The sequence below is a fragment of the Perognathus longimembris genome, chromosome 3, assembly GCF_023159225.1.
Source record: "Perognathus longimembris pacificus isolate PPM17 chromosome 3, ASM2315922v1, whole genome shotgun sequence".
NCBI lineage: Eukaryota > Metazoa > Chordata > Mammalia > Rodentia > Heteromyidae > Perognathus > Perognathus longimembris.
Window position 1 is genome coordinate 104292414 of NC_063163.1, and position 26076 is coordinate 104318489.

General features: G+C 43.0%; 1 pseudogene; it reads left to right on the forward strand.

Moving 5' to 3' along the window:
- Positions 1–3103: 3103 nt before the first annotated feature.
- On the forward strand, positions 3104–25761 carry LOC125347786 (annotated as a pseudogene).
- Positions 25762–26076: the final 315 nt, after the last annotated feature.

Here is a 26076-nt window from a genome sequence, read left to right on the forward strand (position 1 = left end):
CGAGTGAGCTCCATTGTGCACATTTTCATCCTTTTCTCTTGAGTTCTGTGACCTCCTCCATCCTCCACCCTTTGAAGATTTTAATTATAAAGGAAGAAGGGAATAAAATTATTGAGAGAAGGAAGAGATAAGCAATTGGATGTAGCAAGAATAAGAAGTCAAGAAGGAAGCAGAGTTTGAGATTCTGAAGTAATTTCAATTGGGGCTTTCATCTCCTCCTCCTCTTCCTCCCCCTCCTCCTCCCCCCTCATTTCCTCCTCCCCCCTCATTTCCTCCTCCCCCCACCCCCTCCACCCCCTCCTCCTCCTCCTCCTTGAACTCAGAGCCTGAGCACTGTCCCTGGCTTCTTTTTGCTCAAGGCTAGCACTCTACCACTTGAACCCACAGTGCCCCATCTGGCTTTTTCTATATATGTGGTGCTGAAGAATCAAACCCAGGGCTTCATGGATACAAGGCAAGCACTCTACCATTAGGCCATATTCCCAGCCTTATATTTCTTCTTAAAACCTTTCTGATATATAACTACCAAGAATCAGGAAGAACCAGGTGTTGTTGGCCTTGTAATCCTAGAGACTCAGGAGGCTGAGATCTGAGGATTGAGATTTGGAGCTAGCCCAGGCAGGAAAGTCAATGAAACTCTTATTTCTAACTATCAAAATAGCCATAGGAGGAGCTGTGGCTCAAGTGGTAGAGCACTGGAGCAGAATAGCTCATGGACCGTGCCTAGTCCCTGAGTTCAAGTCCCATGACAGACAGACAGACAGACAGACAGACAGACACACACACACACACACACACACACACGAATTGAGAAGAGGAAATCTGACTGTTCTATAATTTTTGAGTAATTTTCTACTGTTAAAAACTTTAATGAGGGGCTGGGGATATGGCCTAGTGGCAAGAGCGCTTGCCTCGTATACTTGAAGCCCTGGGTTCGATTCCCCAGCACCACATATACAGAAAATGGCCAGAAGTGGCGCTGTGATTCAAGTGGCAGAGTGCTAGCCTTGAGCAAAGAGAAGCCAGGGACAGTGCTCAGGCCCTGAGTCCAAGGCCCAGGACTGGCAACAAAACAAAACAAAACAAAACAAAAAAACCCACAATACTTTAATGAGGCAAAAGTTGTGAATTCTGGTTATAATATAGTCAGTGTATATATATGCCTTGTCTTCCCTTGTCTTTTCTCCCCAGGAATGGACAGTGGAAGGGATTCTAGTCATAGAACAGGATACAGAATTTCTCATCAACCGTCTTACTGAACCTCAAAACTAGCTTCCACAAAATCAAATCACTTTCTTCCTTATACACATTGAAAAGCTATGTGAAAAATAGCAATTAAAACCATTCAAGTTACCTCCCTCAAGAAAGATGAGACAACTTTCCAACTTCAATTACAATCAAAGCAAATTTCTCAGAAAGCTAGTAAACTGTGCATTATAAGGAATGAAAAAGTAAAATTAGACCAGACAGATGATAAATGTATGCTACGTAATGCTAAGCCAGCCACCACTACAGTAACTTTCTTGAATATATTTTAGCCAAAGGGATTTAAAGTCCTAGTGTCAGTTCTGTTATTGAAGAGGTGGCCATGTCAGTGGAATAATGTACAGAGTAAAGATGTAAAATTTTATGATGATATCAATAGAAAAGAAATCTCCTCTTTTCTAATAACTGTTTTTTTTGTTTTGTTTTGTTTTTTGGCCAGTCCTGGTGGGCCTTGGACTCAAGGCCTGAGCACCATCCCTGGCTTCTTCCTGCTCAAGGATAGCACTCTGCCACCTGAGCCACAGCGCCCCTTCTGGCCGTTTTCCATATATGTGGTGCTGGGGTATTGAACCGAGAGCTTCATGTGTAGGAGGCAAGCACTCTTGCCACTAGGCCATATTCCCAGCCCCTAATATCTGTATTTTTATGTATTTTTCTTGCCCTAGTGCATTAGTTAGACCCACCAGAACAATACTAGTAGTTTTAATTTCCAGATAGCTCAGGCTTTCCAGATATACCTACTCTATTATATATATATTTTTTAATTTAATTTATTTATTAATTGAACACAAATTTTTTTGACAAGGTGTTGTGCAACAAGGGTACAGTTTCTATTATATTTTTAATTTAATTCCACTGTGGTCAGATAACAATGAATATTAAAAGAAAATTTTCTCTCAGAGGTCTCTGGTCTCAGCCTCTCCTTTTACTTCTTTTTTTTTTTTCTGTACTAGAATTGGAACTCAGGCTCAGGGCCTTGCACTTGATAGCTGGAATACCAAGTAAGTCTCTAGACCATGAAGATATGTCTTTGTTTCTGCACTCTGTTATTCTTGGGGCTTGAACTCTGGGCATGGACCCTGTGATCTGTCAACTGCAATGGCTTTGTAGTCACTTATTCACTATGAATGAAGATTTCTGCACATGGTTTTTCCAGCACTGAAATGGAGTATTTTTTAACTGAGCTGCACCACTCTAATCTAGTAACAAGAAAAATACACTACAATCCGAACTTTACTCAGTTTTGAGTAATCTGTGAGAAATAACCAACTAAATGGACACAAGAGATTGAAATCTTCACCAAAATGTGGCCCCAGATGCATAAATCCCAATTAAAAAAAAAACCCACTAAACTAATGTTGCTTTGTCTCTTTCAAAAGCCCAAATCCTATAATCAAACACTTAAGTGATATTAAAGAGAAAAAAAGTTCAGACAAGAAATCTATCAAACCAATGACAGATACACACAATAAATTCAAAGAGGATACAAACAATCAGAAACACAAATAGCTGAATAAATGAAAGAAGATAATGTAGGGCTTGGATGCGTGGCTTGGGTGCTAGAGCATCTGTCAGTGATCAAAAGCACCACGTACTGAGTTTGAATCTCAGTCTTAGATTACAAAAAGAAAAGATAATGTAAAGTATAGAAGAGGAATTTAATAAATATATAGAAATCCTGAAAAAGTTGATATCTTGTATATGAATGGCTCAATAGCAGAAATAAAAACTCAATTAAAAGCCAAGCAAATAAAACAATTGAAAAGAGAGTATCAGGTGCTGAAGATAAAGCAGAGGATTAGATAAAAGGCATTGAAAAATCACTTAGAGAATAGGAATGGAATTTACAAGACTTCTCAACTCCCCATCAAAAGAACAAGCTTTTGAGTCACGAGAAAAGAAGAAGGGATATAAACTAAAGGTATTGAAAACATATTCAATAAAATGATAGCAGAAAACATTTCCAGCCTCCAGAAAGAGAGGTCATCCAGGTGGAATAGATTTACAGAGCATCAAACAAAGTCTATACTTTCTACTAAGGTTTAACTATACTCATCATAGTTAAAATACTACATATGCAGAATAAATAAAGTTATTGAAAGCTGCAAAGAATAACAGATTAGGTACAATGACAAACCATTAGAATAATACATATTTCTCAACATAAATTGCAAATACAAGGAGGATGTAGAGGACACAACTCAAACCCTTCAAGATAACAATTGCCAACCTAGATTAATGTACCCAGCAAAGCTGTCTTTCATAATTGAAGAAGAAATGAAAAAGGTTCTATTATCAACAAAAGCTAAAGGAATTAATGACTACTAAAGCATCACTTAATAGATATGTTAAAGAATCTTATCTGAAGAAGAAAATAAAGAACAGGAAAATACAGGAAAGAATAACTTTACTAGTAAATTAGCAAAATCGGAGTAGAAGAGAAGCAAGTATCATAAAGGCAACAAAAGTGACAGGAAATACTACATAAAATTTAATATTAACATTGAATATTCATGATTTCAACCTTTTAATCAAAGCACTTAGAAGAGCAACTTGGATTAAAAAACAAGACCCAACCATTTGTTGTCTACAAGAACCACATCACTTTGCCAAACACAATATAGGCTTAGGGTAAAAGGCTGGAAAAAGATCTTCCAAGCAAATAGAGCATGAAAGAAAACAGAGTAGAAATATTTGTATTTGATCAAAATAGACTTCATAAATAGACAAAATAGGCTAAAATCATTCAGAAGAGAAAAAGGAGGTCACTTTGTATTACTAAAGGGAATGGCCCAGAAAGAGGAAATCTACAGTTAACATACCACCAAAAAATGGTATACTGTACCCCAGGCCATTAAACAAACACTCCTAGATTTACAGATACTGGTAGACTCCAAGGCAGTAATAGTGGCAGACTTCAATATGCCACTGTCACCAGTAAATCAACAAATCAACAAGGAAATCAACAATCAAAGAAGAAACCTCCTAACTAAATGACACCATAGACCAAATGGTGTAACAGACTTAAAGAGTATGTCACCCACCAGCTTCCCAATATACATTCTTATGGCAGCCTATAGAACTTTCTCTAAAATAAGTCCTATCTTAAGACATAAAGCAAGCCTTAAGCAAATAAAGAAAATTGAAATAATTCCTTGTACTCTGTCAGACCGTGATTGAATTAAATTAGAGGTCAACAGCAATAAGATCCTACAGATTACAAATAAAGACTAAAACAGCACATTTTGACCCACATTTCAGTAAGTCGCTGAAGAAATAGAGAAAAATAAAAGTCTTACAATTTAATGAAGATGAAAACAAAACCTTCCAGAAACTTTGAGATCCAGCAAAAGCAGTGCTAAAAGGAACATTTGTAAGTGCTACATAAAAACAAATAAGTAAAGCAGAGTTCACAAATAAATAGCTTAATGATAGACCTCAAGCTTCTAGAAAAACAGGAACAAGCCAAGCCCAAAACTAGCAGATGGAAAGAAATAGTGAAGATGAGGATAGAAATTAATAAAATGGAGACAAGAAAATCAACACAAAGAATCAATGGAATAAAAATCTGGTGGAACAAGAGTTATGTGGAAAACAAGAGTTATAAGCCCCTTGCTAATTTGACCAAAAGAAGGAAAGAAGAGGCCCAAATTACTAAGATTAGAGAATACCAAAGAAACCAAAAGGATCATGAGAGAATGCTTTAAAAATCTATACTCAAAGTGTAAAATCAAGAAGATCAAGCTAAAATTGCCTTACTGAAATTGAATCAAGAGGACATCAACAACTTAAATATATCTATATAACAGGCAATGACATTGAAGCAGTAATAAGGAATCTCTCCAAGAGAAGAATCCCAGGATGAATTCATGATGAATTCTACCAAGAAAAAGAAAAAAAGAACACTGATAACTCTCCCAAACTCATCCATGAAATAATGCTGCTGAACTCTTTCTATGAAACAAGTATTACATTTCAAAACTGATTCACAACAAAATATAGACCAACTACCTTGAATATTGGTGCTGTGTGTGTGTGTGTATGTGTGTGTGTGTGTGTGTGTGTGTGTGTGTGTGTTCCTCTGTTGCATGCATGCTCCCACAAGCTGTGGTGGCAGGGCCCAGCCAGAGCTACCTTGGGCACAGTAAGACTGAAGACCAGCTTGATGAACAGAAAGCACCGCGTGAGGCCAGCCAAGAGGGAGAGAAGCAGCAGCCAAGGGCATAGGAGGAATGTCGAAGAACCTGGCAAAAGCACTCTACCTGGAGAGGCAATTGAGGACACTGTATAGAGAGGAATTAGGGCTGCCACAAGCCACATCCACATTCACAAAAGCAGAGACAGCACTGGACATGAAAAACAACCTGGACGAGGCTTTGGAACCCATGGATCACTCTGAGCAAGCCAGTGCCCCCACTGGAGGGGGCAGGAGCTGGAGGACGAGGAAAACAGTGCCCAGATGACCTTGGAGGACTTTGCTCCTGAACACCACTGGCCATATAGGAGCATGGAGAGGGTCTACCCACTCCAAATATCAGCAGGCTAATTTTCCTTTCTTTTCTCCTTGAACCTCTTCTTTTTCCCTCTCTGTCTCCCTTCCTCTTTTCCCTCCTTCCCTCCCTTCCTTCATCACTCTTTCTTTTTCTTCCCCGATCTTACCATGTTCCTCACTCTCCTGAAGCAGTGGGTTTGATAGAACAGTAGCTAAGCCTTTTAGTGACTCTGCTACAGTGAGTGCTCACTAGGTGGCAATGCCTCCATGGCTTCAGACTCCAGAGACTGCATGGCTTCTGAACACCAATCTGTGGTGTCGTTTCTCTCACAGGCAGGATCCATGAGTCCAGGAAATGTTGGACCCTTACATTATCAATCATTATTATCCTTTGTGACCCACTAGCCAGACCTCTGCTTTTTGTTCCTGTGACTTTTTGCTCTGCTGAGCTAGACATCTTAATTCTAAAAGAAAGAAACTTCGACAGAGAGAGGGTGGTAAGTCTATTAACTGGAAGTGGTAGCTGCTATGAGGCCTAGTTAGGCCTATTTAGCTCTTTGTGCTTCTGAATCAAGAGGAAAGTTAGAGAGATACTGTCATGGCTGGGCTGCCCTCTGGACTAGGAGGGCAAATTACTGCGACCCCTGATTAAAGTCATTAGATAGGTACAGCATTCATCTGTGAAGAACAGCTAATGGCTCTCATCCTTCAGGAATGAGGATTTAGGTACCATCATCAGGATCATGACCCCCTGATGTGCCTGTTGAATCCATAGCGAATACAGAATGCATGGTGCAGGAAGGCAATAATAAATGCCAGCCATGACCATGTGACCAGTGGCAAAGAAGAGGAAGGTAATGATGACCAGTATTTCTTTCTTATTTGACTCTATGGACATTTGCATGTCGGTATCTTTGTTTTCTCTCCCCTGTTCTCTTATTACACAACACCAGATGCCTTCATTCAATACCATACATACTGTTAACTTTACATCATGGCTTGACATTATGGGATGTCACTGAGAAGGGTTATCACTACTCAAAGACTTTTCTTGTCTAGAAAGGGGGTGAGTACGATTCCTTGTGTTCCATGAGAGGGGGTTATTACTGCCTCATCCTCACATGGTGACTCAATGGGTATAATTATAAGACATGTATCCAGTGCCAAGTTGATAAGGTGTGGACTCACGGTCATTAATTTAAAATTTTACTGGGTCATGGGATTCCTGGTTAAACATTAAACCTATTATACTTGGCCTGAAGGTAAGTTTCTGGGTGAGATAAGCAATGGAACTGGTGGACTCGGTAAAAAGAATTTGGCCTCTGGAACATTGGTTTGATGCAACTTGCTGAGTGCTTGAAAACAACAAAGGGCAATAGAAGGGGGGCATTTGCTCCCTTTTTTTATCAGTCTCACTGAGTGAGTAACACATCTTATTGCCTCCTACATGAGATCAGAGCTTGTGGCTGGGTCTCAGACTCACAGCCTCTTGTTGAGTTACATCGTGGCTTTCTTAGGTCTGTTTCTAGCTTGGAGAGGCAGATCTTGGCATAGCTCCCTCTCCACAATTGTACAAGCCAATTCCTCAATGAATCAACCTCCAGCATTCTCTCCACAGCACAATATATTTATAGTATAAACTCTCTCTCTCTCTTGCGCTCTCGCTCTCTCTCTCTCTCTCTCTCGCTCACTCTGTGTGGGTGTGTGTGTGTGTGCTGGTACTGGGGTTTGAGCTCAAGGTCTACGTTGTGTCCATTAGCTTTTTCACTCAAGGCTTTACTCCACCACTCGAGCCACACCTCTATTTGTTTTCTGGTTAATTAGAGATAAGAATCTAATAGGCTTTTCTCCTTGGGCTGGCTTTTAACTACAATTCTCCGATCTCAGCCTCCTGAGTAGCTAGGGTTTTAGACATAAGCCAAGGTTGAGCAGCTTATAAATATACTTTGATTGACAATGTAAGCATACTGGCTATATACCTATGACATATCCCATTATCTCTGCTTCTCAGAAGAACCTGATGATTACATTTCCAGATGTCCCAGGATACTCAGCATTATCCCACATTATTCTTAGTCCTTGTTCATTTTGGGTAGTTTCTGTTGTTCTGTCTTCAACTTCACTATAGCATTTAACCTGTCTCTAATCCTAACAATGTATTTTTACAGCTCAGGTATTATACATTTTTAATTTCTGAAATGTTAGCTTCTAGATGTTTACAAATTTCATTTCTCTCCTGAGCACACTTAGGCTTTCCTATATCTTTTTGAATATAAGGAGAACATTTATAATCACGACTTTGATATTCTTATTTACAAATTCTTTTTTGGTGGTGGTGGTGGTAGTAATGGGTTTGAATTCAGGGCCTTCTACTTGCTAGGTAGGTGCTCTACTACTTGAGCCATGCCTCCAGCTCTTTTTTTGCATTGTTTATTTTCTTCTAGACAGAGTCTTACCTCGTGCCAGCTCTAGTCTGTGAGCTTATTACTTGTGCTCCCCTGTGATGCTGGGGATAAGTGGGTGGTTCTGTGCCTAGCTATTGTGTTTCCCGGTGCCTGGGATAATGGCACACTCCTCTTGGAAACTTTTTTTTTTTGCCCAGCTGACTTCAAGTCAAGATTCCCTCAATCTCTACATCCCAGGAAGTTAGGATTACAGGCTTGAGCCACTGTACCATGGCTGTGTCTGTGTCTATGGTCTGCTTTTGTTCTTCTCGCTTTGGTTATGTTGATTGCATTTCAAACATTTTGAGGTGCCAGACTTTGAAGTCAGGCCCCACCACGTGAACCCCATTTTAGAATCGAACCCTGAGCCAATCAGATTTGTACCTGTGTTCTAATCTTGCTTGCACAGCTGATTGTTGTAACCTTGTTATTTGCCTTTATAAGGCCTATGTAATCACAGCTTGGGGCTCCCTCCTAACCTCCGCTGTGTCGGTGGGTAGGACGAGGCCCGAGTTGCAGCTCGCTTAAATAAAGCCTTGCCTTGCTTTTGCATTTCGGAAATGTCTGAGTCTCGGTGGTCTTTTTGGTGGTGGTCTTGCCACTTGGCACAACAGTTTTACGTCTTGTGTTTGTGGCTGCTGGGTGGGTTGAATTCCTTTAGACTCTTTTGAGTTTCACTTAGAATGTAATGAAGTGACACGGGATGCGATTGGTTTCACTCATTCAATGTTTGCCATGATAGATATCAGGAGTAAGACACCTTTTCCTCAAGGCCTGCTTTAGTCTCACAAAAGCAACTTGCTTTGTGCCAGCACCTGACACACACAAGGGGACTTTTCTGGTCTTTGGACCTTACATGGACTCAGAGTCCTGGCCCCAGTCTTTGTGGTGGTGGTGTGCGTGTGTGTGTGTGTGGGGGGGGGGGGGTGGTGGTGGTGTCTCTTTGTTGTATTTCTTAGTTCTTACCACAAGGGGTGCTATGCAAATCTCAGGAGTCCCCATTCTCTGCAGTGCCTCCTCTTCACACTTGGTGTCACAACACCATCTTCCCAGCTGAAGCCCTGGGCTTTGCCTCCATCATTGTTGGTTCTGTTTGTGTATCTCTTGTGTGGTCAGTCTCAAAAGTTCTCTAGGCCTGAGGTAATTGCACCTTTTCTCTCTTTCTCGTGTGTGTGTGTGTGTGTGTGTGTGTGTGTGTGTGTCTGTCTGTCTGTCTCAGGGACCACTGTGTTTCAGATCGTCTCTCCAGCTTTTAGTTGAGAAAAGAGAAGGGAAATATCCCAATCTCTTATTCCATCATTGTTGGAAACAGAACTCTGTTTTCTGCTTTTGTTTTTTGTTTTTTGAAGTTTTTGTTAGACATTGATGCACACTCACGCTCGTAAAGTCTAGCTGCCCAGGAGGCTGAGATCTGAGGATGAGAAACTTGAGCCAACCCCGGGCAGAAAGGACCACGTGACTCATCTCCAACCAACTATCAAAAAGCTGAAAGTGCAGGTGAGGAATCAAGAGGCAGGATGTAATCCTTGAGCAAAAGAAATGAAAGAAAGAGAGAGAAAAAGAAAGAAAGAAAAGTAAAGTATAAGACCCCAAGTTCAAGCTCTGATATAAACATTTAAAAAAAAGAAAAGTAAAAGAAAAAAAGGTTTTACCTCCATTAAGTAGTTTTTTACCCCTTCCGTTTCATTTGGCAGTGTTGGGATTTAGATTTAGCAGTCTACCACTTGAGCCACAACTTCAGTCCTCTTTTATTATTATTTTGGACAGTTGTGTGTGTGTGTGTGTGTGTGTGTGTGTGTGTGTGTGTGTGTGTGTGTGTTGTGTGGGGCCAGCTTCCAACTGTGTTGGTCTTACAGATGACTCTTCCTATTGCTGGGATTAGAAGCGCTTGAATCATGACTAACTTGTTTATTGAGATGAATATTTTCTCATGCTAGCCTTCATCCAGGATTCTCTTATTCCCTGCTCCCCAAATAACCAGTATTACCAGTGTGAATCATTACTCTGCCCTTGAGCTAGGTTCTTCCTATTCCTATTTTAACTAATTTTTTAAATTATTTTGCTATTAAGTACAATGGGAAAATATTTTGCATTGATTCATAAAGTAAGTATAAATGTAGTGATTTGTGAAGATAGGAGCCTACTGTGGAATAACGTTTGCCTTTCTGGATAGAACCCTTCTTTTTTTTTTTGTTTTTTTTTTTTGGCCAGTCCTGGGCCTTGGACTCAGGGCCTGAGCACTGTCCCTGGCTTCTTCCCGCTCAAGGCTAGCACTCCGCCACTTGAGCCACAGCGCCTCTTCTGGCCGTTTTCTGTATATGTGGTGCTGGGGAATCGAACCTAGGGCCTCGTGTATCCGAGGCAGGCACTCTTGCCACTAGGCTATATCCCCGGCCCCGATAGAACCCTTCTTGATCAAGTATTATTTTATATTATTAAAAATGTTGTTGAACTGGGCACCAGTGGCTCACACCTGTAATCCTAGCTACTCTGGAGGCTGAGATCTGAGGATTGCAGTTTGAAGTCGGCTCAGGCAGAAAAGTCCCCATGAGACTCTTATCTCCAATTAACCCAGAAACTGGAAGTAACACTGTGGCTCAAGTGGTAGAGTGCTAGTCTTGAGCACCAAGAGATTCAGGGACAGCGCCCAGGCCCTGTGCTCAAGCCCCACAACTGACTCTCTCTCTCTCTCTCTCTCTCTCTCTCTCTCTCTCTCTCTCTCCACACACACACACACACACACACACACACACACATCTATACACACACATACATACATATAAATGTAAGGTCCACCCCTGGGAGGGCTCCATGCAGAAGCCCTACCTGTTTAAGTCTGTGCCCAGTACCTGCATTACCTAGGTAATTAGCATACCTGGAGGCAGTTATTGCCTCCTTCTTTGAGGTCAAATCCAATCCACCTGGCCATACCTCCAGCCTTTCCCTATATAATCCAGCTCTACATGGTCCCTGCTCTCTTTCCTTTTCTCTTCTTTTCTCCCCCTCTGTCTCCCTGAACCTCCATGTTGTGTGGGCTGGCAGTTTGCTTGCTCTCCCCACAATAAACTCTTCTCTGCATGAACCATATGGTGGGTTTCCTTTTCTGTGAACCTTACAATACACACACACACACACACACACACACACACACACATTTGTGATCTCAGCATTCAGGAAGCTGTGGCAGGAAGATTTCAAGTTCAAGGCTAGCCTGGGCTGTATAGTGAACATAGGAGTGAGGTCATGAAGCTGTCATTGGCACGGTGTCACCTGTGGGGACTGATGACCCTTGAGGATTTCCCATAATGATTTATCTACAGAGCCTTAGGAAGCAATGAGAGCTTTTTCTTCAGTAATAATATTAAAAATTCTGATGGGCTCACTGACAATTTAGAGGATGACTTCTCTCTCTCTTTTTTTAGATTTGGAAACATGTTTAGTTCTTCTAAAGCTAGACTGATGAAGTTGTCCCGCAAGCACTGAGCTCCTGATTTCCTTCTTTTCAATACTTAAAAAAAAATCTGTTTCCATCTGGACAACTTCAAGTTCACTAATCTTTTCTCCTTCAGGGTCTCATCTGATGTTACTCTCATCCAGTGTATTTTCATATCAGACACAGTTAACTTTAATCTCACCAGTTCAATTTGGCTTTATTTACTTATTTTGATTTTTTTTTTCTGAGACCAGGACTCAAACTCAGTGTCTGGTGTTTTCTCTTTTGCTGGTATTCTGCCACTGGAGCAGCACCTCTTGCTTGTTAATTTAGACACAGAGTGTGGCTTTGTAGCCCAACTTGGTCTTGGCCTTGTGATCTTCGTGCATCAGCCTCCCTAGTAAACTTCATTAGCACCAATTACTTGTGTGGGAGGGGGGGTGTGTCATTTTGACATGTAGTTTAGTGATTCTTTTTTTTGTCAGTTGTAGGACTTGAACTCAGGCCTTGTGGACTGTCCCTGAACTCTTGTGTTCAAGGCTAGCACTCTCCTCTTCTGGTTTTTGAGTGGTTAATAGGAGACAAGAATCTCCTGTGGACTTTTCTGTCTGGTCTGGCTTCAAACCACAATCCTTGGACTCTCAGCCTCCTGAGTAGCTAAGATTAGAGGCGTAGCCACAGACGATCAGCTTGCTTCTTTGTTGTTGTTTAGTGACTTTTAAAAACAATTTCCACATATCTAACAACAGATCGAACATATGTAACAACATATAGTCTTCTCTCTGGCTTCCTGAGTTTGTAAGATGTTATAATGACTTTTAATGACCCTGTCCACTGATTGCATGTGTATCATTTCCAGGTTGCTTTTCATGTTTGTTTTCACCCCACCATGAGTCATTTCTGCATGTTTTGCTTATCATTTTTATTTGAGCGTGAAACACGGTGAATTGCAGGGTGCCACACCCAGAAGCCTGTGGAGGAGGAAGTGGCTTAGTGCCACGCTCTGGCTGGAGGACACGGTGCAAGGCGCCCTCTTGTGGACGCAGGAGGAATCACCTCGAGCCGCAGCTTCCGTCCCCATCCTCGCTGAGATGGCTGGCTCCTCCCCGCCTCTGTGATGGATCATGGGAGAGCTGTGGCCCTGGTTTTCAGGCCATGGAACTTATGGAGGGGAGGGCTGCTTTTCAGGTCAGTAAAACAGCCATCCGAAAGAAAAAGGCCGGGCAGTAGTGGCTGACGCCTGTAACTCTAGCTACTCAGGAGGTTGAGAGCCGGAGGATCAAGGTTCGAGGGCAGCTGAGGTAAACCAACGGAGAAACTCTTACCAGCAATTAGTTAGCAAAACACCGGAAGTAGAGATGTGGCTCACACAGTTTGTGGCCCTGTGTTCAAGCCACATTACTGGGGGGGAAAAAAAGGAGGAAGTGTGTGTGTGTGTGTGTGTGTGTGTGTGTGTGTGTGTGTGTGTGTGTGTGTCCTGAGGCTTGAACTCCAGACCTGGGCACTTTTGTTGTTGTAGTGTTTTGCTCAAAGATAGTACTCTGCCACCTGAGTGACAGCTCCATTTCTGGCTTTCTCTTTTGCTGGCTAAGGTGTTTATTTTGTTTGTTTTGCTTTTTTCTTTTGCTGGCTGGAAATAAGAGTTTCTTGCTTGGGGTCTATTTGAACTACAATCCCCAGATCTCAGCATACTGACTATTTAGGATTACAGTACCAGGCAGGCTTGTATGTGTCACTGTTGATGATATCACATTCTTTAGCATTAACCTTTGCATGCTACTGATCTTAGAGTAATGCTTAGAGATTAAACACACACGAAATACTTAGAGATTCAATACACATGAAATGTTAGTACACATGTGAAGGAAATCAGATGGCCTGAGAAATATAACTTGAGAGTATAACATTGTATGATAGTTTAGTTCCCATACCTATGAAGGTCTTTTGCACACATGCACAATCTTTTGTTGATAGTTTATTTTTTTCTTTTTCTTTTGGCTGAGATGAAAGATTTCTTACTGTATCATGACTGGAGGTTGCATGCAATCGTAATGTTAGCTTGGTTCTTTACCTGTGTGAAAGATATCCGGAAGCATTGAACTTTACCTAAAGTTATCACCTGTTTGCTGTGTTCACACGCATCTGACTCCTCTAACAACTCAGACGTTGTACTTGTTCTATTTTTAATGCTTATTAGATAAAAATGCCCGGTGTTGTTTATTTTATGTAGTCTTCTGAGAAACTGAATTTCATATTATCTCCATTTCTAGGTTAAGGAAACGGAGACACAGCAGCACCAAATAAATTTCCCCCCAAATTAAGGGCTTTATGTGGTAGCGCACTTGCCTACCAAGTCTTGAGTTAAAATCCCAGTACTACCAAAAAATTCCCTCCCAAAGTTACACAGCAACTGAGATTTGAATTCTAAATTGGGCTCTATGGCATGTATCTGTATTTTCAGGTGCTGGAGAGGCAGAAGCAAGAGCATTGTTTCAACCCTGAGATCAAGATGAGACTGCGAAAAATAGTAAGGTCTTCATCTCAACAAAACACAAAAACAAGAAAGGATTTGAGTTCTGTAGTGAACAGAGCTGCAGTAAACATGGGAACACAGATTGTTCTTTGATGTATGGATTTCATTTTCTGTGATATGTGCTTAGGATGACCGATAGCTGAATCTTACTGAAGTGCCATGTTTAATATTCTCTCTCTCTCTCTCTCTCTCTCTCTCTCTCTCTCTCTCTCTCTCTCTCTCTTCTCTCTCTCTTTCTCTCTCTGTCTTTCTTTGATTTTGGTCATGGGCCTTGAACTCTGGGCCTGGGTCCTGTCCCTGAACCCTTCTGCTCAAGGCTAGTGCTCTATCACTTGAGTCTACAGCACCACTTCTGTTTTTCTGAGTGGTTTATTGGAGATACGAGTCTCATGGACTTTACTGTCTGGGTTGGCTTTGAAACACAATAATCAGATCTCAGCCTCCTGAGTAGCTAGGATTGTAGGTGTGAGCCACCAGTGCCCAACCATGTTTAATTTTCTATGGAAACGTCATATCTTTGCCATGACAGCTCATTGTCATTTGCATATCTTTGGTGATTGGTGATATGAAGCATTTTTTCCTTGGGCCCATTGGCGATCTGGTTTTGTTGTTGTTGTTTTGCCAGTCCAGGGCTTGAACTCAGGGCCTGGGCACTGTCCCTAAGCTTCTTTTGCTCAAGGCTAGCACCCTACCACTTGAGCCACAGCACCACTTCCGACCTTTTTCTGTTTATGTGGTACTGAGGAATCGAACCCAGGGCTTCAAGCATGCTAGACAAGCACTCTACTGCTAAGCTACATTTCCATCCTGGCCACAGATTTTTTTAAACCATAGATAACTTATAAAAGTTTGATGGGATACATATATTTAATTAGATTTAAACATTATACAATATATGTACATGTTATCAAACATCACATTGCCCCATTAATTCTTACAAATTTTGTTTTTATGTACCAGTGAAAAAATAAATACAAATTTAAAAACATCTTTAAAAAGAGCTGAATTTTAAAACTATTTTATTAACGACTGAATGCTCTGCACTTAATAAGTACTCAACTGAAAAAAAAATGCACTTGTGGAGAAATACAGTTATACCCTATAGGGAACACAAGAGGGCGCCATCCATCCATTCATCCATCCATCCAGTTCACTGTTGGTGATTGAGTTATTAAGATAGATAGGGCTTCCAGAATGGTTGCTTATAGCCAGAACATACAGATTCCATTGTTTGATTGTACATAAATATTTTGGGGAGTCTCAAGAAGCTTTGTGATAGCATTAGTAAGTTTATTTCAGGTATCAACTAGTGTGAGAGCTAGGACACAGAATAGTAATACTGAGTCTGCTTTCCCTGAGATCACAGATTCACATCTCCCCCGCACCTTCCCTCAGGACTATGGAAAACTCCCAAAGTTGACTTTCATAGACCTCGAACACACAAAACACACTGTCCTCACCTCCTGTTGGTCTCCTCCAGCGTTTCCTGCTCTCTTTGTTAGGAAGTTCTGCATGGAAGAATGAAGAATAATCCTGGTCTTCGTCACAGTCTCTGAAGACAGCTATGAGGCCACCATCAGTCTGTTGATGTGAATGATCTATGATTTTCTTCAGAGCTTTTTTCTCTGAATCTGACACTTCTAGGGACAATCTCTCTGCTCGAGTCTCCTTCTGCTGTTCGCAGCCAGCCTGGGCTCACCAAGCATAGAACCCACGTCTCACAAAGCTAGGTCCATATCAAACTGGAATTTTTCTTTCCTTTGAAATATATTGACCAGCACTACATTCCTATTGCAAGATACATACCCAACAGAAGTTTACATATGTTCACTGAAAAACATATTCTCAAATATTCATGCGCTATTATTCAGGCCCTAAATTGGAAACCACAAAATGCCAGAAGAGAGTAGATGAATTAACTCTGATATATTTTTGTTCTTTCCTATACTAGGGTTTGAACTTAGGGCTTTATTCTTTTTTAAAAAAAATTGTAGTTCTTTCTTTCTTTCTTTTTTGTCAGTCATGGGCTTGAATTATGGACCTTGGCACTATCCCTGAGCTCTTCAGCTCAAGGCTAACACTCTACCACTTGAGCCACAGTGCCACTTCTGGTTTTCTGGTGGTTAATTGGCGATAATAGTCTCATGGACTTTCCTGGCTGGAGTTGGCTTTGAACTGGGGTCCTCAGATCTCAGCCTCTTGAGTAGCTAGGATTACAGGCCCAAGACACTGGCACTCAGCTAAAAACTCTTTCTTAATTGTTATTATGAAGATGATGTGCAGAGGGGTTACAGTTACATAAGTCAGTGATGAGTACATTTCTTTTTGGACAACGTCGCCTATTCCTTGCCTCTCTCCCAGTTTTCCCTCCTGACCTTCTTTCCCCCACAAGTTGCTTAGTTCATTTTCAACATAGTGTCTAGAGAGAACAACTGTGGCATTTATTCACCCTTTGTCCTCCCATTTCTTTGAAGGGCCTTGTTCTTACTTGGCTGGTGCTCTAACACTTGAACCACACTGCCAATCTGGCTTTTTACTACTTAATTGGAAATAGAGTTTCAAGGATTTTTTCCTTGAGTTGCCTTTGAACCTCTAGATTTCAGGTTCAGGAATAGCTAAGATTATAGACATGAGCCGAGAGAGGCCAGCCACACTTCTTGAATAAAGTACCATGCAGTAATGAATAACAGCATGCCATGTGAAGATGCGTCTCACAAACATTACAGAGTGGACATTTCCTGTGCTTTCAATGCAGAAAGTCTATGCTAGGCTGGTGTGTTGGAATGTGGCAGCCGTGACTGGAAGCAGGATGGCTTTGGGCTCTGGGGATGTTTTCTTTCTTTATCTGGAAGATTAAGTGCAGATACCATGTGAAAATCCATGGGACTGTAAACTTACACTCACGTCTGAATGTATGTTTTATGAGACTAACAGAAAATACTAAACTTACAGAACGATTTGGACTCTACTTAGACCTATTTTGGGAACTGGAGTTTGAACAGAGCTGGTACTTAGCATATGCCCGACCTGTTGCAATCCAAGCCCTGGGTCCCAGTTCTCTGTGTGAGAATTGTAAAGTCAGTTTTATGGGTTTTGTTTTTGTTGGTGTTAGTGTTGTGTTTCATTTTGTGATAATCCTGGGGCTTGAACTCAGGGCCTGGGCACCGACCCTAAGCTATTTTGCTCAAGGCTGGTGCTCTACCACTTGAGCCACAGTTCCACTTCTGGATCTTTGATGGTTAATAGAAGGTAAGAGTCTCATAGACTTTTTTGGGGGGCCTGGGCTGACTTTGAACCATGATCCTCAGATCTCAGCCTCCTGACTAGCTAGGATTATCAATGTGAGCCACCAATGTCCAGCTTGGAAAGTCAATTTTAGGAGGAGCTAGTCTCTGCCTCTGAGGTCCTTAAGAGATGAGGATCATTAGGGATCTTGTGTCAGTATTGTCCTAAAGGTCTCATCCACCCCCCAGTCACCCTTCAGGAGAATTCATCCACACAAACAAGGCCTGGACAGGCAGCAGCCTTCGCCTGCCACCCCATTGTCATTTCTGCATCGTTCTGGGACTCTCGCCACACAGCACCTTCCAAAATAAGTGTGCAGTTGTCCTAGTCCTTCAGAGGACTATTTTGGAACACTGGCTTAGCTTGGTGAGGGACCCAGCTGTCAGAAGGGTGTCCCAAGACCTTCAGAGAGCTGGGGGTGGGTGGGAACTTCAGAGGAATTGAGCTATAGGAGGCTTGGAGGGGCTAGGGTCATCACAGCTTGGCGAGTGTTCGATACTGCTGTGGGGAATTGGGAAGGGAAGGGAGAAAAAATTGCAAAGAAGGGGGTGCAGGACAGGTAGGGAGGGGAGAGTGTGAGCTGAGCGGTATTAATAGTGTTGGACAAAAGCAATTTCTCCAGCCAGTGAGGGCTTGAGGACAGCTGCCAGGAGCCTTCCACAGGATGGAAAAGAAGCCAGTGGGCAAGAGGGGGTGCGATGAGCAACAGGCCAGAGCAAGGTCCAGTCAGGTGACATCCGGTTACCCTTGGCAACTTTATAGCAGGTCAGTGGCATCACAGCTTCCCTGCTGTTACCCCAGCAGGGACACATGGGCGTGTTCAAAAGGGACAAATGGGACTTTCATGGCCCCCTTTCCTTCACTTTGCTCTTGGTAATCCTGGAGTAAAAGCATAGCATGAGTTTAGAAAGGTAGTTTTCACCAGCACCCTCTCATAGGGTCTCTTGTCTCGTCCATGTCTGCACCAGGTGCTCATGGGAGATCTCGCTTCTACCTAGTGACTCTACGTTGCTCTGCGGGGCACCTGTGCCCTAGGGTTCTGGTCTAGGTGGGGGAGATTCTTTCTTCTCCCTGCAACTGTAGCTTAAGAGATGGGTTCACACAAAAGGATGCTGATGTCCAGAGACTCTTTGTTTCTCTTGTTGATACTTAAGATTTGAACTTAGAACCTTGTGCTTGCTAGGCAGGTGCTCTTCTCTTTGAGCTATGTCGCCAGCCCATTTTGATTTCAGTCATTGCTCTTTTTGCTAGGGGATGGTGCTGTACCACTTGAGCCACAGGTCCATTTCTGGCATTTTTGGTGGTTAGCTAAAGTATCTCACAGACATTTTTCCCCCAAGATGACTTTGAACCTCAGTCCTTACATCTCAGCCTCCTTAGTAGCTACATGACAGGTGTGAGCCACCAGTGCCTAGCTTCCCCCTTAGATTCCAGACTCATCCATATTTTACTGTCTGTCCTGTTTTCCTTCCTTTCTTCCTTCCTTCTTTCTTTCTTTCTTTCCTTCCTTCCTTCCTTCCTTCCTTCCTTCCTTCCTTCCTTCCTTCCTTCTCTTCCTTCCTTCCTTTTTCATTTGGTGGTACTAGGGTTTAAACTCAAGGCTTCATGCTCCCTAGTTAGGGACTCTAGCACTTGAGTCATGCCTCCAGCCTTTTTCTTTGTTTTAGTTATTTTTCAGATAAAGATTCATAACTGTTTGTTTGTTTTCACCCCAGGGTCAGCCTGGACTAGGATACTTCTACCCACAACTCTGGCATAGCTGGGATTACAGGCCTGAGTCACTATATCTGACTCTGTTCTTTTGATTTACTCACTTGTATTTCTTGTATGGATGCATTGGGATTGGTGGTTCTGCTAATGGGCATTGGTGTTCTTTCCAGTGCTGGTCTTTTCTGAGTAACTGTGAAAGTGCTTGTGATAACATAAAAGAAAAGGCCCACCTATTCGTGATCTAACCTTTCTGGTGGAAAAGGCACTAAGAAACTAAGAAAAGAGCTCACATAGCAAGGTGGAATTTGATCTCATGCTTTGCTCACTGAGGAACTCTGTCTTAGGTTTGTAATACAGAGAGACACGATGGAAGTAGTTACTATCCACGTTGTAGTTTTACTTTTTCCTTTGGTTTCACAAGTACGCTTCAGTACTTGCAGAAGCTGGCAAAGCAGCATAAAACAGAGTGACCTGCAGAAGGCACCCTTTCCATGGTATTGCAATGACACGCACATCCGTGCGGCCAACAGGGGGCGCTGTGTTCTACTGGAGAAATAGTACAGAGAGAGCTCATCACTTCCTAACTCAGTACCACCATCAGAGAATGAATTTCTCTATTCATTTTCTTTTTTTTTTTTTTTTTGCCAGTCCTGGGCCTTGGACTCAGGGCCTGAGCACTGTCCCTGGCTTCTTCCCGCTCAAGGCTAGCACTCTGCCACTTGAGCCACAGCGCCGCTTCTGGCCGTTTTCTGTATATGTGGTGCTGGGGAATCGAACCTAGGGCCTCGTGTATCCGAGGCAGGCACTCTTGCCACTAGGCTATATCCCCAGCCCCAACTATTCATTTTCTTGACACCAGACATGAGTGCCATTTCCTTGTGCCTCCAAACAGCTGGGGATCCTACCTTTACAGTTTCTTGACTAATTTTAGTCTATGAGCTTATACTTAGATCCCCTACTGTAGTTACCAGGGAAACCCTTCTTCTCCCTTCCTGCCCCTTGTCTTCTGAGATATTTCTTTGATCCTTCACCCCAGGTTCAAGATCATTTCACAACCAGTGTTGTACCAGGCTCCCTGGGCTCTTGCCACTCTGCAGGGAGAGAGGATGGCAGGTTTGGGAAAAGCTGAGGCAAGTCAGACACCACAATCGATAATGGTGGCCCTGCTCCACCCTGGCATTTGTCTGTCAGCAGAAAACTGCTGTTGAGACACACAACTGGGATCTATGAACGTGCCACCCCAGCGCAAGCATGAACTTCTTTGGCAAACCAGTCTTCTTCTGGCTGGACGAACCTGAGAAGTACTGTGCTGAGCAAAAGAGCCAGCTATAGAAGGAAAAAGAAAATTCCACTCACAGGAGGCAGAAGGCTGCTAGAAGGTGTGACGCCAATTCCCGAACCGTCTCCCTACAACTGTCTTCTCCAGTGGATCCCATGCAGAGGAGAAGATGGTGTAAGGGAGAGCAGTTTCGCAGTTTCCTCCCTGCTCAAGTCCTTCCAGCTGCCAGTAGCTTCAGGGAGCAGAGAAAGGTGTGTGGTGGATCTCCATAGGATTTTGAGTAGGAGGCTCACCTTTCTTAGGTAGGGGCAACAGGGACAAAGCAAAAATCCAATATAGAACATAAATAGATGTGAATCTGCTCTGTGTGTGTGTGTGTGTGTGTGTGTGTGTGTGTGTGTGAGTGTTGCCCATTTGAATGCAAGAAGAGGAGTGAGCCAGGCACTGGTGGTTCACACCTGTAATCCTAACTACTCAGGGTGCTGAGATCTGAGGATCACAGTTCAAAGCCAGCTTGAGGGAAAAAACGTTCATGAGACTCTTCTCTCCAATTAACCACCAGGAAACTTGAAGTCATGCTGTGGCTCATAGTGGTAGAGAGCTAGCCTTGAGTAGAAAAACTCAGGGATAGCACCCAGGCCCTGAGTTCAAGCCCCATGGCTGACAAAGAGGTGGGGGTGGGGTAGGGGTGGGAATGGGAGGGGTGAATGAGATTTGGGAGAGAAGAACACTTAACAAAATATTATCTTGGTTTTGTTTTTGCTGGTCTATCGAGGTATAATTGCTATACAAACTACTATACATATTTAGGGAACCATTACCCCCAAATCAAGGTAATGGACACATCTGATGTTGTACAAAGTGTTCATGTGTGCATGTGTGTATTTGTTTATTTGTGTTGTAACTATTTAACATGAGATTCATCTTTGTAATAAAGTTTTCAGTGAACAATATCATTTGAGAGAGAGAGAGTGTGAGTGTGTGTGTGTGTGTGTGTGTGTGTGTGTGTGTCCTGGTCCTGGAGTTGAATTTAGGAGTTGAGTATTGTTTTAGCTTTTTCAGTGAAGGCTGACACTTCACCACTTGAGACACAGCTCCACTTTGTGGCTTTTTCCTGATTGATTGGCAATAAGAGGCTCTTGGATTTATCTGCCTGAGTTGGTTTTGAACCATGACCTTCAGATCTCAGCCTCTTGAGGAGCTAGGATTACAGGCATGAGCCACACTGTTGCCTGGCTCTGATTCCCTTTATAGATGTCTGTCCCGCCAAACCAAAGACTTAATCTGTCTCGTCTTCTCAACCCTGTCTTCCTTGAGGGTTTATTCACCTTTGTGTCACCAGCATGGCAGCTGAGGACCGGAGCCTGGTCCACCGTGGACACTCCACAAGTGTTTGTTGAGTGGGTGCAAAGAAGGCAAAAGTAGGCTGTATTTGCATTTAGAACTTAACACAGTGCAGAGATTCCTGTAAAAATGAAAGCATCCCCATGTCTCATTGACTATACTGACGTTTATTAGCGTTAAGCAATTGGGGGGAGGGGGCTGCGCAAGCTCCTGTTGGCATATAAGCCTGTGAACATGTTGGCAGAAATGTTATTATATGAGAGCCCTCAACTGGCCCCCAGCTTTCATAGAAAGACATTCTCCCCTTTCCCATTGGAAACTTTTCTAGGAATGTTACAAGATCCTCCTCCTCCTCCTCCTCCTCCTCCTCCTCCTCCTCCTCCTCCTCCTCCTCCTCCTCCTCCTCCTCCTCCTCCTCCTCCTCCTCCTCCTCTTCCTCCTCCTCCAGAGACCTGGTCTACATAGACAAACTCTTGGTTTTGAGTTTGAGATCTTCCAGCCTTCACTTTTCAGGTGCTGGGATTACAGAAGTGTACCATCTCCCTGGCAGCAAACCTCTTTTGTTTTCTTCCCCTCCCTCCCCCCTCTCTCTCTCTGCTGGTCCTTGAGCTTGAACTCAGGGCCTGGGTGCCATCCTTGAGCCTCTTTGTGCTCAAGGCTAGCACTCTACTACTTGAGCCACAGTGCCACTTCTGGGTTTCCCTGAGTAGTTTATTGAGATGAGTCTCATGGACATTTCTGCCCAGGCTGGCTTTGAACCGCAATCTTCAAATCTCAGCCTGCTGAGCAGCTGGGATTACACGCGTGAGGCACTGGCGCCCAAGCTCTTTCTTGAGAAGCAGTGGATAGACCACAGATGGGAGTCAATAAAGGCAAAAACACATTTCCCCATTTGGCTCAGGGGAAAGCTCGCAGATGGTGCACTAGCTTAGATAGAGCACGGCTATCTTTCTAGCTGCAGGGAAGCAGCCAGAGTTCAGGGCCGGCCTAGACCCCTGGATAAATGCCCTAAGCAGATGGGGCTTAACCTGTCTTTCTGGGTCTGTGATGTCACTTGCACAGTGTTGGAGAACAGACTTTCAGGTCAGTAAATTCCATTCCTCCGGGCTGCCTCTGTCCCCTCCCCTCCCCAGGTCTGCAAAGCATTAACCCCTGCCTAAACGAGAAATGCCCACCACCCGCACATCCAGACTGGAGAGGGAGGATGTCACCTGAGAAGTCACCCATCCACTGTCCACCCCGGAGCCACAAGCCACAGACACACAGCCCCGTGCTTCCATGTCTTTCTAGCACTATCTTTAGCTCTGGGGTAGGAGTGTGTGTGTGTGTGTGCATGCACACACATGCGCGCGTGCCAGTCCTGGAGCTTGAACTGAGGGCCTGGGCATTGTCCCTGAGTTTCTATTGCTCAAGTCTAGCTGTACCATTTGAGCCACAGCTCCACTTCTGGATAATGATGATGATGATGATGATGATGATGATGATGATGATGATTACAGTTTTCAGTAGTTTATTGGAGATCAGCATCTCACAGGCTTTCCTGCCCCAGCTGGCTTTGAAGCACGATCCTCATGTCTCGGCCTCCTGAGCCATAGGATGACAGGCATGAGCCATCAGCACCCGGGTAGGAGGGTGGATTTTGGTGATACTAAGATTGAAACTTCATGTCAGAGTCCCCTGTGGATCCCACACTTCAGGGCTCAGGAGTTCCTGGAAGCTTGCTGAAGCTGTGTGGGTCTTCATGCTCCATGGTTCTGAGGGAAGAGGGATTGAAGCCCAGGCAGGGATCTCAGTGAGCAAGCAGGCGCTGTCTGCTAGCAGCTCATGTCTGTAATCTAGCTCCTCAGGAGGCTGAGATCTGAGTGTTGGATAGAAAAGTCCATGGGACTCTCCAAGTAACCATCACAAACTAGGAATGGAGGTGGTAGAGCACCAACCTTGCATGAAAGAGCTAACTGAGAGCCAGGGACTTTGGGTTCAAGTTACACAAACAAACACACAAACCCAAACCCAAACAAGCAAGCAGGTGATTCTAGTGTGTGTATCTTGGTGAAGAGCAGTTGGAGGGGTGTCACAAGGCAGTGAAAGAAGCAAAATAGCTTAAGATGGCAGCCAAAGCATGTGATATTACACATTATTTTCAATGCAGTCAATGTGTTTTGACTGTGACCTGTTACCTGAGGTCAGGTGTGGAATTTTCCACTTGGAGCATCAGGTCAGTGCTCAAAGAGTTCCAGATAATGAATGTTTTGATTAGGGATGATCAGTCATTAACTGTATGATCAACTGATTTCTCCCCCTTCCTTCCTTCTTTCCCTCCTTCATTCCTTCCATCGTTTCTTCCTTTCCTCCTTCTTTATCTCCCTTTTTCTCCTCCTCCCTAACCCTAACCCTTCCCTCCTCTGTCTTCTCATCCTCTTTTTCTCTCTTCCTCCTCCTCTTCTCTTTCCTCTCTTGCTTTCTTCTCCTCTCAGAGAGTTTGCTGTTTAAGTTTGCATGTTGTAGATGTTTATTTGAACAGAGGTGCTGAGACTTAAGTCTGCTTTATTTGAGTGAGTCAGTCCAGGTTGTACATCCTTTATACAAAATACTTGTGACTAGAAGTGCTATGGAACTCAAAAAAATTTGTAAAACATTGGAATAATTTCATGAACATGATGAGATCTCTTTGGGAGAGGACCTAAGTTTAAACCTGAGACTTCTGTTTCGTGTACACCTCATATATGTAGACTGAAGATAGCATCACACACTATTTTTGTTTTGACTGTGACCTGTCACATGAGGTCAGGGGTGGAATTTCCATTTAGGGCAGCAGATTACTCAAGGAGCTTCAGATTCTGGATTTCTGGATTAGGGAATGCTCAGGCCTTAGCTGCATGATGAACGAATTCTTCCAGACAGGAAGTCCCTCTTCATACCCTAGTTGCTGTATCTGGTAAAGACAGCTCAAGAATATACCAGTCTGAGCTGGACACTAGTGGCTCACACCTGTCATCCTAGCTACTCAGGAGGATTGTGGTTCGAAGCCAACCTGGGCAGGAAAGTCCATGAGACCCTTAACTCCAATTAACCACCAGAAAACCAGAAGTGGAGTTGTGGCTCAAAGCAGGAACCCTAGCCTTGTGTGAAAAAGATCAGGGACAGTGACCAAGCCCTGAGTTCAAGCTCCATGGCTGATAGAAAGAAAGAAAGGGAGGGAGGCATCATCCTGCTCACCGGCTTCTTTAGGAAACATGTTTAAGAAGATGGCTTCAATGGAAGGACATAGGAAAGAGGAGATGGTACACCAGGGTTTGGAAAAACCACACTAGGCAAAGAACTTGCCTCAAGATCAGGACTAAAGTACATTAGTGTGGGTGATTTTTACCTCGAGAAAGGGAGTTATACGATGGCTATGATGAAGAGAATGATTGTCCCATTTTAGATGAAGATAGAGTAGTGGATGAGTTAGAAAATGATATGAGAGATAGTGGTGTTATTGTTGATTACCATGGCTGTGATTTCTTCCCTGAACACTGGTTTCATATAGTTTTTGTGTTGAGAACAGATAACAGCATTTTATACAAAAGACTTGAAATAAGGGGTTATAATGAGAAGAAACTGACAGACAATAGTCAGTGTGAGATTTTTCAAGTTCTTTATGAAGAAGCCACAGCATCCTACAAAGAAGAAATTGTGCATCAGCTGCCCAGCAATAACCCAGAAGAGCTTGAGGATAATATAAATAAGATTTTGAAATGGATTCAGCAATGGATAAAAGATAATAACTCTTAACTACTGTTAGCAAGCCATATTAGTCACTCATGTTGATATCTCTCTCACTACTACATAGAAACCACCCAAATAATTAGTACAACAATTTTATTAAATCCGTGTCATAGGTCTTGCAGGTGGATAATAGAAAAACTTATGTCTTGGTTTCTTTTTCTCCATGAGAAAGCTGAACAATCTCAAATATAATGAACATAACATTAAGGCTTGAGAATAAAGAAGTTATGTAATGTTTACTTTGTAAATAAATCTGATCATATGGGTACGCAAAAAAAATAGAAAGGGAGGGAGGGAGGGAGGGAGGGAAGAAGGGAGGGAGGGAGGAAGGAAGGAAGGAAGGAAGGAAGGAAGGAAAGAAAGAAAGAAAGAAAGAAAAGGAGGGACGGAGGAAGGCAGGGAAAGAGGGAAGAAGGAAGGAAGGAAAGAAGGAAGGAAGCAAAGAAAGAAGGAAGGAAGGAAGGATATACCAATCTGGTATGAACTGCAAAGAGAGGACTTCAGATTTTGGATCAAGTTAGG